At 36.1% G+C, this 18,535-nt stretch overlaps 1 protein-coding gene across 7 annotated transcripts in view; it reads right to left on the minus strand.

Annotated features, from left to right (window-relative positions):
• The window catches only part of Disp1 (dispatched RND transporter family member 1), a 150,309-nt gene that overhangs the window by 53,059 nt on the left and 78,715 nt on the right, over window positions 1-18,535 (minus strand). The window contains exon 1 of one of the 7 annotated variants that reach the window (XM_048358155.1): window positions 10,405-11,194. The exons of 5 other annotated variants lie outside the window; for them this stretch is intronic. The gene's annotated coding sequence lies outside the window, so the exon portion shown is untranslated. Of the gene's footprint in view, window positions 1-10,399; window positions 11,195-18,535 lie in introns of those variants that run through there. One more of the 7 variants, XM_048358152.1, reaches the window with a different exon arrangement.

Raw genomic sequence — 18,535 nt, forward strand, 5'->3', positions numbered from 1 at the left:
GTCCATTTGTTCATGTTTAATTCAATCAGTCTTACTGACTATAATCATAGCTGTCCCATGAGTTATGTTAGTAAGAAGGTTCTAAAAACAAACTCTTGAGTTATAAAGTAAAACTAGGCTTAAAACAGTGTCATCAACTTATATTCTCCAAGGTACCTAGAAATCCCTGCTAGATTCTCCACAACTTTCATCCATTACTCTATCTTCTAATGAAATTGGCTTGTGCTTAGAAAAAAAGTTTGTTTCTTTTTCTCTATAGCCCAAATCACTAGCATTCTCTTTTATTCTTCTTGCCAAGACATCATTTTATAGTTACATAGGCGTTAAATAGATTTCTTGTAGGCCAGCTGAGGGACTTAGTTACCATTGGTAACATTTTTTTCTACTGTGGTAACATGCAGTTCAAATGCCAAATAACTGACTTAGAAATGAATTTTTGGAATGCAACCTGTTCTTGTTTCTAAGGAGAAACTAGTTGATGGTAAAGAATAATTTGAACTCTGACTTCAGCTTGCATTTGAAGTTAGTCACATGAACTTTCTCTGATTAAGATTCTTTAATTGTAAAATAGGACCAATTAATTTGGACTTAAGTTTTTTTTAAAAATAAGTGAAAAAATCCAGAAATGAGTCATTTTAAGAAATGTTTATGGCATATTTAGGTTTAGAGGTTCAGGTAACCAAGAAAACAGCAAACTTTCGACCTGAAGTGAAGTTGATCCTGAAGCCCACAGAGAGATCTTTTTTCTTTAAAACTGAAACAAAAGGGAAAAATTGGTCTAAGCCTAGAATAGAAGGAATTAAAACAAGAACGAACACAAGACAGAGGAAGAAACAAATGTAACAAAATACCCCTCCCCCCCAAAAAACAAAAAAAAAAACACCCCAGTTTCTAAGGAAACTGTTGATACCCTTTACCTGTGCCAGATTATTGTGATAAATATAATGGCAAAGGCAGTGAGAATTGTATTTATAGTCAAAGTTAAAATTTTAGATAACTATAGTAACTTTCAAAGAAATCTACGTTAAAATTTCTTTGGGGAAGGCAAGAACACATAGGGAGTTCCAAAAGAGAGCACCTGTTAAGGCACTGGCTCCATATCACATATTTTAGTGTACTTCTTGCTGTCCATAAATTTAATATGCCAATTTCAGTACACACAAAGCCATGAATCCCATACTCAATTCATCTTTTCATCTAACATTTTTATGTGTTAAGTGATTTCGCAGTTTGGGAGCTTACAAATTCTTTGACCAAGCACTTTTCACTTGCAATTGAATAAAGTGACAAGAATATTAAAAGATATCCAATGAGGTTTCCTAGTATTAAATGGCAACTGAAGATCTATATCTGAGAAGAAATCACATGACTAGGCTTGAATTTTAAAGCTGACTCCACTAGTCATTCACTATGTGTGACTAGTTAATGTCAATAATATCCAACTTATCCAAAGGATGCACTCAAACTATGTAGGTGATTGCCAGAGTACAGATACTTCTAAAATGCATTTTGTTGTAATTATTTTCAATATGCCATGTGAAACTATACCCTTTTTTTTTTCTAGTAATCCCTTCCTGTGGTTTTACCAACTCTCCTACCCCCTGCCGCTATCACTGTATCTGATCTTAGTACCCTGGACACCATATATATGTGTGTATGAGAACTAGGGAAGGGAAAGGGAATACCAAGATCGAGAGACAAAGGCTAAAAAGACAAATGATTCTAAAAGCAATACTTACAAGACCATTTGGTGTAAACTAACTGTACAACTCATGGTGGGGGGGAGAAAGGAGGAAGGGGGAGGTGGGGGAAAAATGAGGAAAGAGGTAACAAGTTGAACAAGAAATGTACTCACTGCCTTACATATGAAACTGTAGTCCCTCTGTACTTCACTTTGACAATAAAGGGGAAAAAAACCTTAAAGTAACTATTTGAAATTGGAAATTAGCAGTCTTATTCAGGCCAGAAAATTGTCAACTTAAAATCTAAGTGTACATTGAGAGAATACAGAGACCTGTTCCAATTACCACAGTAACCATTTAGCAAAGACACCACTACCCTTAATAAACACAGGCTCAGATAGCCTGAAGGAGCAGTGTTTTCATACCCATCAACTGTTATGTAAGTACAAATCACATCCACACACACAAGATTTCACTTGAGTTGATCCTAATAGCCCTCAGAAAAACAGATGTGGCAGGCATTACCACTATTTTGCAAAAGAAAACTAGACATATACAATCTAGGTATAGTGCTCAAAGTCACATACCAATGATAGAGACTAGAAAACCTGATTCCAAGGTTAGGAGCTTTCTACTAAACTATTTTAAGTATAGTTGGTGGTTGTGATCATTACAATGATGATGATATGCATGCATGCATGCATGTATGTATGTAATTTGATGATGGTGAGAGGCACTGAACACAAATCTTCATGCTTGCAAGGCAAGCAAATTAAGCTATTCCTCCAGCAATTTATGCTGTAGTTATTTGGTGTTTGGTTTTTCTAAAAATAAAATTTCCACTTTTTGTGTGGAAGCAGCCTCAGATTTCGATTCTCTTACTTGTGCTTCCTAGTAGTTGAGATTACAGGCACACACCACCCTACCTGGTCCCTTAGATGATCTATTTTAGAATTGCACTTTGCTTCACCAGATTCATAACAATGAACAAGAATATAACAAGACTGGTTCATCAATAACATTCTATGTATGGCTAACTATCTTTTTCAGGAGACAATTTCCCAGAGCAATTTCACTTAGTTAACATAAAAAAACATGAGGTCAGTGTTTCCAAACATAAGGTTCACCTTGAGAAGTAGTCAAAATATAGAGTATGATGTATCTGTCTGTCTTTCTTTCTTTTCTTTTTTTTTTTTTTTTTTTTTTTTTTTGCCAGTCCTGGGGCTTAAACACAGGGCCTGAGCACTGTCCCTGAGCTTCTTTTTGCTCAAGGCTAGCACTCTACCACTTGAGCCACAGCACCACTTCTGGCTTTTCCTATATATGTAGTGCTAAGGAATCGAACCCAGGGCTTCATGAATATGAAGCAAGTACTCCTACCACTAGGCCATATTCCCAGCCCCCATCCGTCCACTTTATTTGGAGCTTCAAGCCTCCAACAACATGCCCAAGCTCCTAGTCCCTCTGCAAGGTGGGAGTAGATGCAAATTAAATGGGGAGGGCACAAGATAATTAGATCTAAGTGGTATCAAGATGATATACAACTCAAGTAGGATGAAGAAAATAAGAAAGGCTTTTTTTTCTAATGAAGACAGAAAAAAAACATTAACAGAAGTTCTCATTGACATATCTAATTATGTCTTATTTCATGACTCCCAAACTATCCTGTGCCTTGAGCTAAGAGGTACCAGGACATTAATCTCTTCATACAAATAAAATATATAGATTAAAGCACCTTGTCCAGTTACCTGGGTGAGATATGTTTTTCTCCTAAGATTATGAGAAGATCAGACTTCAAGTTTCTTTTTCATTTCATATTTAAAGTCAATTAAGGAAGTACCAGTTATTTATTACTTATCAAACTTGTTTTAATGAGAAATGGTTCCTCTAAGTTTGTTAGATGCTTATTCTACAATGATGGTCCCAGTCTGAACATCAGTGCTCACTTGGTCTATTAACAGCTTTTCTAAAAGTTAAGACAAATTGACAAAAAACTGTTTATCAAGCCTCTTCTTCAGCAGGACTCTCAGGAGAGCTGGGTGGATAGGACATCAGCCAGTTTGCTTTCTCCCTAGGAATAGTTTCTCCTAACAAAGTGCTACTAGAACTATTTTTCTATTATCTCACCATGTCAAGTACTTTCCTCAAAATGAAGATATTTTAGCCTCTTAGAGAGAAAACTTGAGGGTCAAAAATATTAATTTATCAAAAATCACATGATTGGGATTTAATCCCACACCAGCTTTACTCTAAAGGTAAGGCTTTTCCACTACGTCATGATGACTCTAAGGCAATGCCAAGTTCAACTAGTGTTTAAAGGGTCACAAGAGACTGCTGACATTAAATTCTGAAGGTCCACATGAAAAAAAGCCCTTGAACTCAACATTTCCCAAGATAGTTTTGAAAGGTTACATTCCAGTATTCAAGAGTATCAGAAGCTTACTTCATTAAATTAAAAAGGTGTTAACCATTCAGAAATTGTACAATGCAAACTTGAAAAGGCAAGCAATGGACTGTTGTTGTCCTATATCACTTGGACTATTTCAAAATAATGAAGCTGTAACTTAATAATAAAATCTGTAGCTTTAATCAAGGAGCCAAACAGTTAAAGGGACTGAAAAGGATGGTTTTAAATAGAGAAATGTAATCTTCTCCCCTTCTGAGACAAATTAAACTTTCTTAATTTTCTTTGATTTCGTGAATTTTCTTCCATTAAATGCTCCTTCAACAAGAACACACAAATATCTTCACCTAATCACTGATAAACAGTTCCAGCATTGTAAAAAGGAAAAAAAACTATACAAAAAAGTATGATAGCTGCTATTCTCTATATGCATAAGATGCAATAAACTGAAGGAAAGAACATTATGCTTTTGAAATTTTATTCCACAATAAAATGTCAGTTCATAATATTATCGGGTCTTTTGGTACTAGTATACTGTACCTCACATCATGAAAAAGCCAACAAATTGAACTGTATGAACTCTCAATGTGAATGATTATGAAAACTTGCTGTTTTATTATTACATTTATAAGTGGGTAGTTTCAACTTATGAAAACCAATACCCCCTTTAAAGGTGAAAGGAATATATCAAATGTTTTTCTTCAATCTCTTTTAAAGTAAATATGTATATCATATACTGATAGAGACATGAAAAGGATAAACCATAAATGTTATATACATTTCATTTTATAAGAACTACTTGTGGTATTTACAAACAGCTTAATGGTAGAGAAGAAAAAATTTAAATGGTAGGCAAAACCCCCCGTATTTATAACAAGAATTTATAGAAGTAAAATAAACTTAGGAAGTTGTAGAGTATATGTATCATAGCCAACCAGAAAACTCTGACTTTGGAAAGCATTATTGCTAGAAAGGAATTAAGTTGTCAAAGCAGAAATTTTTACATGTAGCAGTCAGTGAGTGAAAGGAATTCATGGTTATAAAAACACCAATCTCATGCAGGGCACTGGTGGCTCAGGCCTGTAACCCTAACTATTCAGGAGACTGAGATCTAAGGATTGCAGTTCAAAGCCAGTCCCAGTGGGAAAGTCAGAAAGACCCATATCACCAAAAAGCCAGAAGTGTTGCTGTGGCTCCAGTGGTAGAACACTAGCCTTGAGGGGGGTGGGGAGGGAAGCTCAGGGACAGAACTCAGGTCCTGAGTTCAAGCCCTAGGACAAGTTGTGCGCAGGAGGGGGAGAGAAGTGTGCATGCACACACATACACACAATCTCATTGTTCTCACTTTATGCTTAATGTACTTTGGCAGTTGGTGTATGTAGGAAGAGACATGTGAGCATCTTTTACAATTTAGGATGTGATCAATAACATCTTCATTTAGCACAAATATTTATCTTCTAAATGTGTACTTGAAGAGCCCTATCACTGAATTGTAATTGCAAAAGCAATTCTTCTGCTACATGTAGTAGTTATCTAGCCCAAGCACCAGCCAAGACATTTATCCGGACTCTGCTATCAGTCTTGAGGGAAATGCAATATATACCACAAACATTCACAACTTACAGATCTGTTAAAGCAGTCTCAACTTAGACAACAGATTAAAATCACTTTGGTAATTTTTTTTAAAAATTACAGAACTAGGGGCTGGGGATATAGCCTAGTGGCAAGAGTGCCTGCCTTGGATACACGAGGCCCTAGGTTCGATTCCCCAGCACCACATATACAGAAAACGGCCAGAAGCGGCGCTGTGGCTCAAGTGGCAGAGTGCTAGCTTTGAGCGGGAAGAAGCCAGGGACAGTGCTCAGGCCCTGAGTCCAAGGCCCAGGACTGGCCAAAAAAAAAAAAAAAACAAACAAAAATTACAGAACTAGGCCCTTGGGTAGAGGTTCTCATTTAATTTACGTTGGAATAGTATAGACATGTAATATTTCAAAAGCCTCCCAGGTGATTCTAATGTACAGCTAAAGTCAAGCACCACTGACTTGTACTTTATACAATCAATCCTTATCAATTTATGAGGAAGTAACTGAAAACAAATATTCAATGTTCAGAAAATACTTCTTGAAGTTCAAAACATGCTACATATTTTAAAAAATGGACTCAGAATTTTCTGTTCTAAGTGCTTTATCCTATTGTACTCTCTCTACTTGTTTTCTTGGTAACAGTGAAAAGAGGTGTATGTACAGTAGTTCTTATGTGGGAAGGGTACCCACAAGGATGCAGCCATGGATGAGAAAGTCTTAATGAGACATCAGCTTAAGTCAGACAACTGTGCAGAATTCAAGGGGAATAGAGTGCAGGAATGTGAAGCACGTTATCACATAGCCTCAATTATGGACCTTTTAAAGGGAGTTTAGGAAATAGCCAAATTGACAAACAAGCTTATTTAACCCTCAAGAAAAAGTATAGTCCTTGGTTCTAGTGTCTAAAAATGCTTCTTAATATTCCAAGTATGTGTGCAACATTCATGTGAGGTACCGGTGGTGGATTTCTGGGTGCACTTTAGCCTCTTACAACTTTCTAATTCTAGGGTCAGACAGCCTCAGATGCTAGGCCTACTCTGCTCTCTAGCTTCACACTCCACCAAATAAAAAGCATAGGGTGTTTGGTATAAACAGGACTTCACACAAAGTGATAGGTCTGTCTCAAGGTTATAAGATTTCGTCTGAAACTATTGTGCTGCACTACAATCACAAAATGGGCAGCTTTTCAGCTGAGCAACCCACCTGTATTACCATGTCCCCAGCAGACACAGAATTGTATTTCTAGGCTTAACTAATTTTGTTGAACAGATCACAAGCATATCTAAAGACACCACATGATGTTTAATACTTCACACATCCTTAACCCTCAACACTTAGCAGCTCAAGGGCTGAGGAAAATCAAATAAAAAAAAAAAATACCTTCTCCTCCCACATATTGTGAGGCTAAAGAATGTGAGAGAATTTTTTAAATGCCTTTCATTAAACTGAAAACTGAGATCAATCACCATGAATCACTTCAAAGTTATTTGATTTAAATAGGGATGTGTTTTGTTTTAATACTACACTTAGAATTATCTAAACTTTTCCCACAAATGTTAAGCATTTGATATCAGGCACCACTCCCTGCTGTTTTGTGAACTTTGAAAGGTAGCAAATCAAATTTCCCAGAGAAGCTTCTCAAATAGGTTCTTCCCTGCAGAGTCTAGCAATTTTAATCTCTCAAGGGTATCCTGCAGTCTACTAAGCAACTTGGGAAACACCACTAAAAGTTATATGAAACACTATTAAAGGCATATTTTTACTTAAAGACTCTGAGATCCGCTTTAAGCTTAGAAAAATACTGAATTTTAAAGGCTTTCTTCCATTTGATTGGCAAATGTTTAGTAAAAGCGTGGGTATAATTTTCATAAATGTTTCTATTCTTTATTACTATAAATGCTCCTGAATTCTCTTATATGCTTTCTTGTAAGTATCAGATGGACTGTAATTGTATTTAGTGTTGACAGAGGATTCTGTTTGCTTATGAAGGAAATTAAATTATATTTTTAATTAAATAGATAAATATCTTTATTTCATAATGATATAAGAAGTACTACTATTCATAATAGCCAAGTTATAGATTCAGCCAAGGTGCTCATCAACAGATGAATAAAGAAAGTTGGTACACAATGAAGTCTTATTTAACCATAAATGCAGGAAAATGGGTGGAACTGAAAATCATCATGTTAAACAAAATAAGCCAGACTTTGACAAAATAGTATATGTATTCTCTCATATGGAGAGTCTGTCTTTAAGGGAAAAAAAGGCAAGCTAGGAGCCATTAGCTCACACTGTAATACTAGCTACTCTAGAGGCTGAGATCTGAGGAGTGTCATTCAAAGCTAGCCTGAGAATGAAAGTTCTTGAAACTCTTATCTCCAATTAACTACCAAAAAGCAGGAAGTGGAGCTGTGGCTTAAGTGGTAGAGTACAAGTCTTGAATGAATAAGCTTAGAAACAGTGCCCAGGTCCTGAGTTCAAGACTGGCACAAAAGAATAGGGGAAGTAAGGGGAGACAGGAGGGGAGACAAGAAGAGAGGAGATGAAAGGGGTGGGGATAGGGAAGACCAGGGGAGGGAAGACCAGGGGAAGGGAGTAGAGGCTATCTGAGAGGAGTAAGGGTCCAGTAAGAAGACGGATTACAGAGGACAATAAGAGATAAATATGATCAACATATATTTATGTATATAAATATAGGCATGCATAAATATATGCATGTATAAAATGCTATTGAATAAATTATTTTACACAGTTGACATACATTAACAAAAAAAGGAGGGAGAGATTTTTAAAAGATGCACCTACTATATCCTTTGTGGATAGTTTTTTAATCTAAATGTGTCCATCTCTAATACATGGGTCCATTTAACAGCATTTAAAAGGAGAGAAGAGAAATTTAGAAGAAGAGAACAAAGACCCTCTATTTCCCAAAGCTAGCTTGTCTGATTTAGTTATTTCGCTTTGTAATTCTTTTCCTCAAAAGGCTGAGCAGTTCATCTTGATCCTAAACAACTGGTTTTATTTCTATATTAAGATGCAATCACAAACAAGTTCTGTAAAAACAGAAAAGGTTCAAATAGTCTGTATGTCAAGGCTATCTATCATCCACACTGAGTTTTAAAAAATATGCAATGAGAATGCATGGTTCTAACCTCAGAACTCAAAGAAGTTACAACTAAAGGTAAAGAATCGAGCTATAGTAAACACTGAAAAGCAAATTTCCCAAGAGCTGCCAAAAAAGGATCAATTGGTTCAATAAAGCAACAACAGGTGAGATTAGGGTTAAAGGCTGAATGAACCAATTTTTAAATACACATCATTTTTCAAACTGAGGCAAAGTTATCATGAAATTTCTGAACAGCATTGGAGAACAGTCATTTCAGGTAATTAAGTGTTATATTTCACAATTTTAAATCTCATGTCTGTGAAACATGCTATATGAAACATGGCAGACAATGAAACAAAAGTTCCAAATGAATTATGTCAATAAGACAGTTCAATATTCAATATTTTGGCAATGTAACATTCAAAAGTAGTTGATTAGAGATACAAAAGTAAAACATAAAATAATGCAAAAGGCCATCTTTAAATTTTAAAAAGTAGAAATGTGTCAACATAGTTTAAAATCAAGGGAAGTGGCAAAGCCTACTAGCAAGATACTTACTAGTTTAGAGCTTACTTACATAGTTTAGTGATTTCCTAGCCATCAAAGGGAACTAGAGCGCTCTTAATTATAAGCATTATGATCTAAAATAATCCTCTGATTGATAAATAGGGCATATTTCATTTTTCTTTCAAAAAGAATACTTATTTTCTAAAGAAAAGTTTTAGCAAGTTATAAAACTTGTTCTCTATTTCTTACACTGTCATCCAAGAAAGGCATTTCTGGTCAGCCACGATGAAACTGTTCAATTTTCACTGTTTTTTTTTTTTTCTGTTTATTCTTCTTAATTTTACATTGTATTACCACACATAAAAATATTTCATAGACTAATGCAGTTTGAGTTTTCCTATTAGTCATGTATTAATTGTCCATTTTCATTTTAAGCAAAAGCTTAAGTAAAAAAAGCTTTAGAGTAAATATATTCTGATCTGGGTTTTCTGTAATAAGCACAACCATAATGTAGCTATCATTGTTAACAATTTAAACTCCACACAATGCATGAAACATTTAGTCTACTCAAATACAGCTCAAGGGGGTGACACCAAGCTGTGGGTTTGAAATGAAAGCTGCTAAGATTTAAACCTGCTGTTGAAGCTCAGTTTGCCAATAGGCATCTCACCAAACTTCTCTCTTTATCGGTTCAAAAACACTGACTGTTTTCTTAAAATGCTGAATTTGCAAAAGTGATTCCTAGGATTTCATACGTATACTTCTATCAAGTAGTCATGGCAGAGGCGCTTACTTTCAATTTTTTTCTGATTTAGTTAGTGATTAAACAATAATCTCAAAGTATGAAACAACAGGCCCTCCTTTAAATCTCAAGTTTCCTTCCAACTTCACAAAGAAAGCACATTTTCATAAACATACCTTACTGTGGCAAGCTATAAACTCAAGCTTTGTGAGATTTTAATGTATTAAAGTATGCTGTTCAAAGTTTACATTGGGAAAAAAAAAACCAAATGAGCTGGAATTTTAACAACTACCTTAGAAACTAAGTTCAGTTTTAAAAATAAATTCTTTCAAAGTAACCGATGCAAACATAGAGAGGCAAAAATCAAAATATTACCTTACTGTTAAAAGAAGAAACTTCTCTGGTTCAGTTTGGTCTGCAAAGATCTGCAGCTTCACAGACGCCACTTGCTGCAGGAACAGGGAGCCACAGAAAGCCAAAGTTGGCAGGAGCAGCTTAGGGCAGAGCAAACTGAGAGCCAGGAGGGACTGAATGACAAGCACATGCAGATTGCTTTGAATTAGGCATGTTAGGGGCTGGAACTTGTGTTGTTTGCTCTCCTATAGGACAGGAGTTTTCCTCCTACTTAACCCCTGGGGGCAAAGTCTTAATAATGGTAACAGCTGGCATACAGAGGGGCCTGATCTGAGCAGGAGGTCAGCAAGCCAGGATATGAAGGTGACATGTAATTTCTAGCCTTTTCCTGCTTCTACAGGGAAATTGCAGCAAGGACTGTTTTTAGTTATAATGTCCTTTGATCTTTCGGATTTAAAGTTACTTAAGTAGATTAAAGCCATGTTGGCTGATATTATTTGCTTGCTTAGCCTAATGTAAGTGTTACCGATTCAGTTTTCTGACACATGGGGTTACAACACTTAAACTAACACAAATAAACACCATTTTGTGTTTATTTCCAAGTTCCGGAGATTCTTGTGCTCATGTGGCTCTTGCTTTTAAGACAGAAACTTCATAGTTTCAAAAGAGGCAGCTTTCATTTTTTAAGAGAAAAGCCTGAGTCAAAGCTATGTTTTCCTTCAGTTTTTCTAACTACAAACAGTTTTTTAAAATAGTTTTGACACTGCCTTTTACAAAGGAATGACCCTGATGCCAGTATTTTAAATTCCACATAAGCACCTTGCAAATATCTATAAATACTTTACATTTAAAAATGACAATAAGTGATCATTCAACCTTTTAAGTCTAATCTTTCATATTACAAAAAGGAATAAACACTCTTTCTAATAGGACATAGTTAAATTAGTTAAATATAAGATTTAAAAAACTCCCAAGAACAATAAAAGGAAAAACAAACTTGGACTTCATTTAAAAAATGTTCCGTACATCAAAGAACACTATCAGAAAAGTGGAAAAAACTATTTTCAGATTATATATATACATATATAATATAGATATAATTCAGATGAGTTGTTTTTTTAAAGTTTCCTACCACGTGACAATGAAAAGACAATCTTATTCAAAAGTAGCAAAATATCTGAACAGACATTTCTCCAAAGACATGTTAACAGCCAATACTAATCATTAATGGTTTAAGGAAACAGAACTACAGTAAGATACCAGCTGGCATCCTCAAACACAGCCATAGGATGCAAAATATAGCAAGAATCGACAAGGGCAAAGAGAAACTGGAACCCTTACACTCTGTTGGTGCAAATGTAAAATGTCATGTGGCTACTGAGAAAAAGTTCCATAGTTAACAAGAACTACACATGGAATTACCACATGGCACGACAATGCCACTAAGGTACAGTTGCTCCTCATTTGTGTATTCTGTACTAGCAAGTTTGCCTCCAAACAATAATTTATTTGTAAATCCCAAAGAATCACTGTGGTGTTTCTACAGTCACTTAGACATGCTGATGCTGGTGACTTGTGGATATACATGCTTCTAATTAAGATCCAACAAGAAGACAATGTGTGGCTGTCATATTACAAACAAATGTCCCTCTCTGGGTATATTTAGGGCCATTTTTTTTGGCAATTTCACTGCTTAAAATGACCTACATGTACATGTAGGGCCAAAGTGCTTGCTGCCTAGTGTTTCTAAGTGGAAGAAGTAAGAAGGTTGTGCTGTGCCTTTCAGAGACAAATACATATGCACTTTTGTACACTTCATTCAGACATGAGTTTTAGTGTTATCACTGCACCCAATACTAATTAATCAATAATATATATCAGATTTCTTTAAACAGAACTACACATAAAACCATGCTATGTAATGGCCATTTGATGAAAATATTGTGACCACAGGCTCTCAAGAATCTACTTCCATAATTCTTGTAGAAGAAATGACTCAGTATTTACTAACTTGTCTGCAATAACTTTATGGATATAACTATCACAAATAGTATGAGAATTGACTTTATAAACCCAAGAGCACAGAAAGCATGTTATCACAGTTACTTGTTCATGAATATTCATGGCAATTTGTAACAGCCAAAATGTAGAAACTAACCTAATGTCCATCAACTGATCAATGAATAAACACAATGTGGTATAACTATATAATCCGACAATATAATTCAGCCATAAAAATAAGGAAGTGCTAATTCATGTCACAACATGGATGCATCATGGGAAAACTATCCTAATTAAAAGTCAGAAACAAAAAGCCATGTATTGTAGGCTTTCATTTATATGAAAGGTCAAGAATAGGAAAATCCAGAGACCAGCATCAGCGGTTTATGCTTGTAATACTGAGATCTAAGGATTGGGGTTCAAAACTAGCTGGCACAGAAAAGCCTGTGAGATTCTTATCTCCAATTAACCAGCAAAAAGCTAGAAGTGGAAGTATGGCTCAAGTGGTGGAGTGTCAAACTTGAGAGGAAAAAAAAAACCCAAGGGACTGGCAACACATACAAAAAATAAATAAAAATTAAAGTGACAATGGAGGAATTCTAACAGTCTTTGGTCATTTGAACAAATCTTTGGTTTAGTTTATTAAAAAGGTGAGTCTTGTTTCACTGTGCTTATCCTTGCAAGAAATGCAAAAAAGGTTCTAGAGTTGTTGATCCTGCAAGTTAAGGAGCTCCTTAGTCACAGTGTTACAGAAACCAAAGACCTGAACTCTTTAGTCCATGAATTTACAAATCTTTATATTTTTAGCAAAGTTACCAATTCATATACTGAGTCACTTCATTTATATATTTGAGGCCAATGAAGAAATGGGCAAAGTATGGTATACATTGTTATTTTTTTTAAATCATGTTTTTATCCTGTCACTTCAATATGTTTCTTAACATATTATTCAAGTGAAAAAAATAAAGGTGCTAGTGAAAATCTGAGCATTCTAACATTCTCTGAAGACAATCTTTTTTGGTTTTTTTCCACTAGGGCTTGAACTCAGTTTAATGCTCACACTGCTTGTTCACTCAGTGCTCCAGCATTTGAGCTAGGGCTCTGTTGCTAGTCATTTTGGAAATGTAATTTCATCAATTTTTCTCCCCTGCTGGGTTCACACCTCAATTCTTAGGATCTCAGTCTCCTCTGTAGGATTATAGGAGTGAGCCACCAGCACCTGGCTGAGCCACCAAACCTGGCTCTATTTTTTTTTAATATCATATGCTGTAGTTGTCTTTCTTAATTATTAATAAGAGTAAAGAGCATGGAGGAGGGCCAGCAGGAAAAGTACACTTGGTTCTTTTTAAAAAGCGAAGAAAAAAAAATAGCTGTTCTCTAACACAGTCTCTCCTGGCTGAACCTAGCCTAATTCTAGATTTTCTTATCCTTATTAACTCTTAGACATCATGTCTTTCTTTTTAGGGTTCAATGCTAAAACCCAAATAAACTAGTAAACTGGGGCCTAATATAATTAGAGGACCAATGATGCCTCAAGATTTTTTTTTTCTTTCAAAATGGCCAACAGTTTAGGGATTTGGAAGAAAAGTTCACTGAAACTAACCATAGGACAGTTCTACAGACAATATTCCATATTGTATTTTAACACTTCTGGAAACAGATCATTAGATATCTACTGCTGAAGACTCATAGCAACACACTGTGTTGCTTAAGCATAGTCCAATATAGGGAATCAGTGAAGACCTGGCAGTTCAGTCTCAGCTCTATCACTCGCTGGCTATGAACTCTCCATCCATTTACTTAATCCAATCAATTCTCCAATCTACAAAGTTAAAACTTTACAAAAGATGATCTGAGAGACTCTGAATTCAGTTTTTGTGAATTTGAAGGTGGCCATAAATAGATAAAAATAAATTCCAGGATTTTTGTTACTGTTGTTGTTTTGGTTTGGTTTGGTACGGAGTCTAGGGCTTGAACTCAGGACCTGATTCTTGTCCCATGAGCTCTTTTGCTCAAGGCTAGTGCTCTACCACTTGAGCCACAGCTCTACTTCTGGCTTTTTTGTTGCTTAACTAGAGATAAAAGTCACATGGCCTTTCCTGCCCCAGCTGACTTCACACTGCAATCCTCACATTTTACCTCATGAGTAGCTAAGGTTATATTACAGGCATGGCCCATTGGAGCCCAGATTAAATCCTAGTTTTACTACTTAAATTTAGATTATTTAAGAAAAGATTGTACAATGAAAACTAAGTTAATTGAACTTGGAGCCAAAAACCAGACTGCAAGTGAGTTGGAGGAAAAACAAAACCAACATGTTTGTTGCTGCATTCCTTCCCATGAATTTGAAAATGTACTCCAGCCTTATATTCTAATCTCATCTCATAAATGACATTTCTTAATCTCACAGCTTCTTTCATGTTTCATTTCCTTTGGAAATTCTATTTGCAAATGTAAATTTTATGGCCTTGCTTCTCTTTTATGAGCTAATATCCAAGGAGTTTGCTCTTCACTGTCCAGCTTGCAAGGCTATCCATGCCCTTCCCCATTCTTATTTGCTGGGCACTCATTTCCTTTACTATCACACTAGCCTTTCAAAGAAGTGTCCCAAAGCTGCTTTTCCCTTGTCCCCTAACTCAACATCCCCCACTGCCCCAGGGCTGAGCACAACACTGAAGGAAGGACATGCACATGCACACTAAAACAAATGCACACTCCTGCCTCTGGAGGGCTCTCCATGCTGTTGTGATTCATCTCATCTGCACAGATTCTCCACTGGGAATACTTACAAGGGTTAAAAAGCCTTTTCCATGTTCCTACCTGAATCCTAGAAAATAATGCCATGAGTTTTGTAGGATAAAGCAATCTATTGGATCCTAAGTTTTTTCAACATTTATCACCTCTATCTCAAAGATATTCTCGAACCAGTTCCGTAGCCATAAAAATATCTGACCTTCTTTTCTAAATTAACTAGTTACCCACCAGAACTTTGCTGTCTAATTAGGCAGCCATAAAACAAGTGGAGCTATTCAATTTTAAATTAATTCACATTAAATGGAGTTAGAATTGTAGTGTCCCAGATGCATTAGCACCACATTTCAAGTTCTCAATGGTCACATGTGGCTTGTTGCTATGGTACTAAAGAGTCAGGTAGAATTTCCATCACCATACAGAGATTTACTGGACAGCATTTTAGTTCTTTCTGGTCAAGTTTCTTTACTCTGTCACCAAGTTCACCTTTATCTTCTCCCTTTGCCAAGCCCTTCAAAAGTTCTTACAAAAAAATGTTTGTTGTCCTCTAGCCTAAAACTAATTTCCTTGCTTGGCCTGCTCATTCACATTAGTCTACCTTTTCCTTTCCTTCCACTACAAGCAAAACCAAGCCTCATTTCAACCCATTCCTTCACTTCCTACAATCTTACTCCCTGTCTAATAAAACTGTTCTTTCAGAAATGAAACTGAATGGTTCTTTATCAACACTCATTTCCTTTACAAGTCTTCATTTCTGAAACTTGCAGGTGATATTCTTTCTCCTTACTCAATTTCCATTATTCTAACATTCTCTACCTTGTCAATCTCCATTCCATTATTCTTAATTCTCTTATTCTAAATCTTCAACAATATCCAATAGTCCTGTTTTTTTTTCCTTTCTTGTGTGTCATCACAGTCAACTGCTATTTTAAGTTACATCAGGCAGGTTCTGCTAAGGACATTTCATTTATGTGTTCTAATGGCATTTCAAACTCAATGATGTAAAGTATACATTGTCATCATCAAGCAACTACTTTACTGTTTCTATTTCTTTCCACTATCTCAGTCACTTAAGCCTCCCATTTTCACTTCAATATTAAATGCTTGATTTGTACTGCACCTTGAACTAGGAAGGAGTCAGTTAGTTGGCCTTTAGTCATTTGTTAATAAAATAATAGAATAAATAGAATTATCTATTTATTCAATCTCAAATACCAACCAATGTCACACATATGCAACCTTTCCATTCTATTCCCCTCTGCCACCTTCTTAGTTTAATTTTCCCCTGAATAATTATAAGAGTTCATTTCCAATCTAACCGACATAAAGCTTCCCGCTTCATCATCACAAGAGATAGAGCTGATTAAGCTGCTTCTCCAGTCCAAAAATCCACTAATGTCTCTCCTATGCCTACCCAGTAAAATCTGATCAGTTTAGTAGCTGTTCAGGGTCCTCCATTAGTTAGTTTCTTTCCCTTTCCATTTAGTGATCTAGCCAACACTTGGCTTTACTTCTTGGCTTGGCGGGGGAGGAGTGTGTGTAACTGGGGTAACTCAGTGTTAGAGTGCTTGTTTAACATACAGGAGGCTTTAGATTCAGTTTCTCAACACTGAAGCAGGAAATATGAGACATAGTTGACAGAATCTGCTTCCAAACAGGCTTAAATACACATTCTTATATGTATGCTATTCCTTCAACCAGCAATGGCCTTTTATTTCATTTCCAACTTCCCACAACCCCTTTCTGTATAGTACATGAAAAATGACATATCCTCCATGAAACCTTCCCTGATTACCAGAAATCAGTTGTCCATCCTATAAGTCATAAGCTGATTTTTTTCCGTACAAGATTTAAGCTCAGGGCTGGGAATGTGGCTTACTGGTAGAGTGCTTGTCTAGCATACATGAAGTCCTGAGTTTGATTCCTCAGTACTGGATGAATCAGTACCAGATAAACTAGAAAATGCTGGAAGTGGCCGAGTGCTAGCCTTGAGCAAAAGAAGCTCAAAGACAGTGCCCAAGCCCTGAGTTCAAGCCCCAAGACTGGCAAAAAAAAGAAGCATTAAAAAAAAAAAAAAGGATTAAAGCAATACTTGCAAAACTGTTTGGTGTCAGTGAACTGAACACTGCATGGGGGGAAAGGGAAAGGGGGAGAAGGAAGGGGGGATAAGAGGGACGAGGTAACAAACAGTACAAGTAATGTATCCAATGCCTAACATATGAAACTGTAACCTCTCTGTACATCAGTTTGATAATAAAAATTTTGGGGGAAAAAAAGGATTAAGGAGGGGGGAGGGGGGAATGAGGGGCGAGGTAACAAACAGTACAAGAAATGTATCCAATGCCTAATATATGAAACTGTAACCTCTCTGTAATTCAGTTTGATAATAAAATATACATAAAAGGATTTAAACTGAGGGCCTTGCATTTGCTAGTTAGGTGCTTCCACTTGAGTCACCTCCAGTCATTTTTGCTTTAGGCATTTTTTTAGTATTGAATTTATGCCCAGGTCATCCTGGACTGTGATCTTTTTATTTATGCTTGCTATCTGCCTGGGATGACAGATACATGTCACCACACCAAGCTTTATTGGTTGAGATGGTAGTCTCACAAACTTTTTGCCTCAACTGGCCTCGAGCCTAGATCCTACCAATCTCAGCCTCCTAAGTAGGTAGGATTTGCTGGTGTGAGTCACCACTATGTCCTGTCCTGACTGTTTTGTTTGTCTTTATCAAAATTATTTGGACATCTCTTAACATACACTCAGAAATACAGACTGTATTATTACCTTTATACCTTTTGGAAAGGTGTATAAAATACATTATACCATGTGGTAGGTCCAATATTTATCCTTTACAAATATTTTAATAATTTGTTACTATTGACTATTCTTTGTTAGGTGGAACAAATGTAATAAGGAAATGTAATCTGCAAAATAAAATTCAATATACAGAAGCCTATTTCCTGCTGACTTACATAATTAGCAGAGACCATTCCCATTCTACTTACAGAAGAAACAGCCAGGACTGAGTATATTTTAAGTATGACTACAATATGTTGCACTGTTGTCTTTTTTAAAGTCTGAAAGTTAAACAAGTATTGAATACTAAGGAATGACAGTAGTTGGCTATCTACCTTTTTTCCAGAATAGTAGTGTTCAAGGTTATTCTTGGGAAGCTTTTAACACTTCACTTAGTGTAGTGATTCTTTTTTATGGCCAGTCCTGAGGCCTGAGTGCCTGGGTGCTGTGCCTTAAGACTAACACTCTACCACTTGAGCCACAGTATCAATTCCAGCATTCTCTGTGATTTAATTGGAGATTACAGTCTTACAGACTTTCTTGCCCAGGCTGGCTTCATGCTGCAATCATCCTGTCATCCTGAGTAGCTAGGACTGCAGGTGTGAG

This window comes from Perognathus longimembris, chromosome 11 (genome assembly GCF_023159225.1).
Source record: "Perognathus longimembris pacificus isolate PPM17 chromosome 11, ASM2315922v1, whole genome shotgun sequence".
NCBI lineage: Eukaryota > Metazoa > Chordata > Mammalia > Rodentia > Heteromyidae > Perognathus > Perognathus longimembris.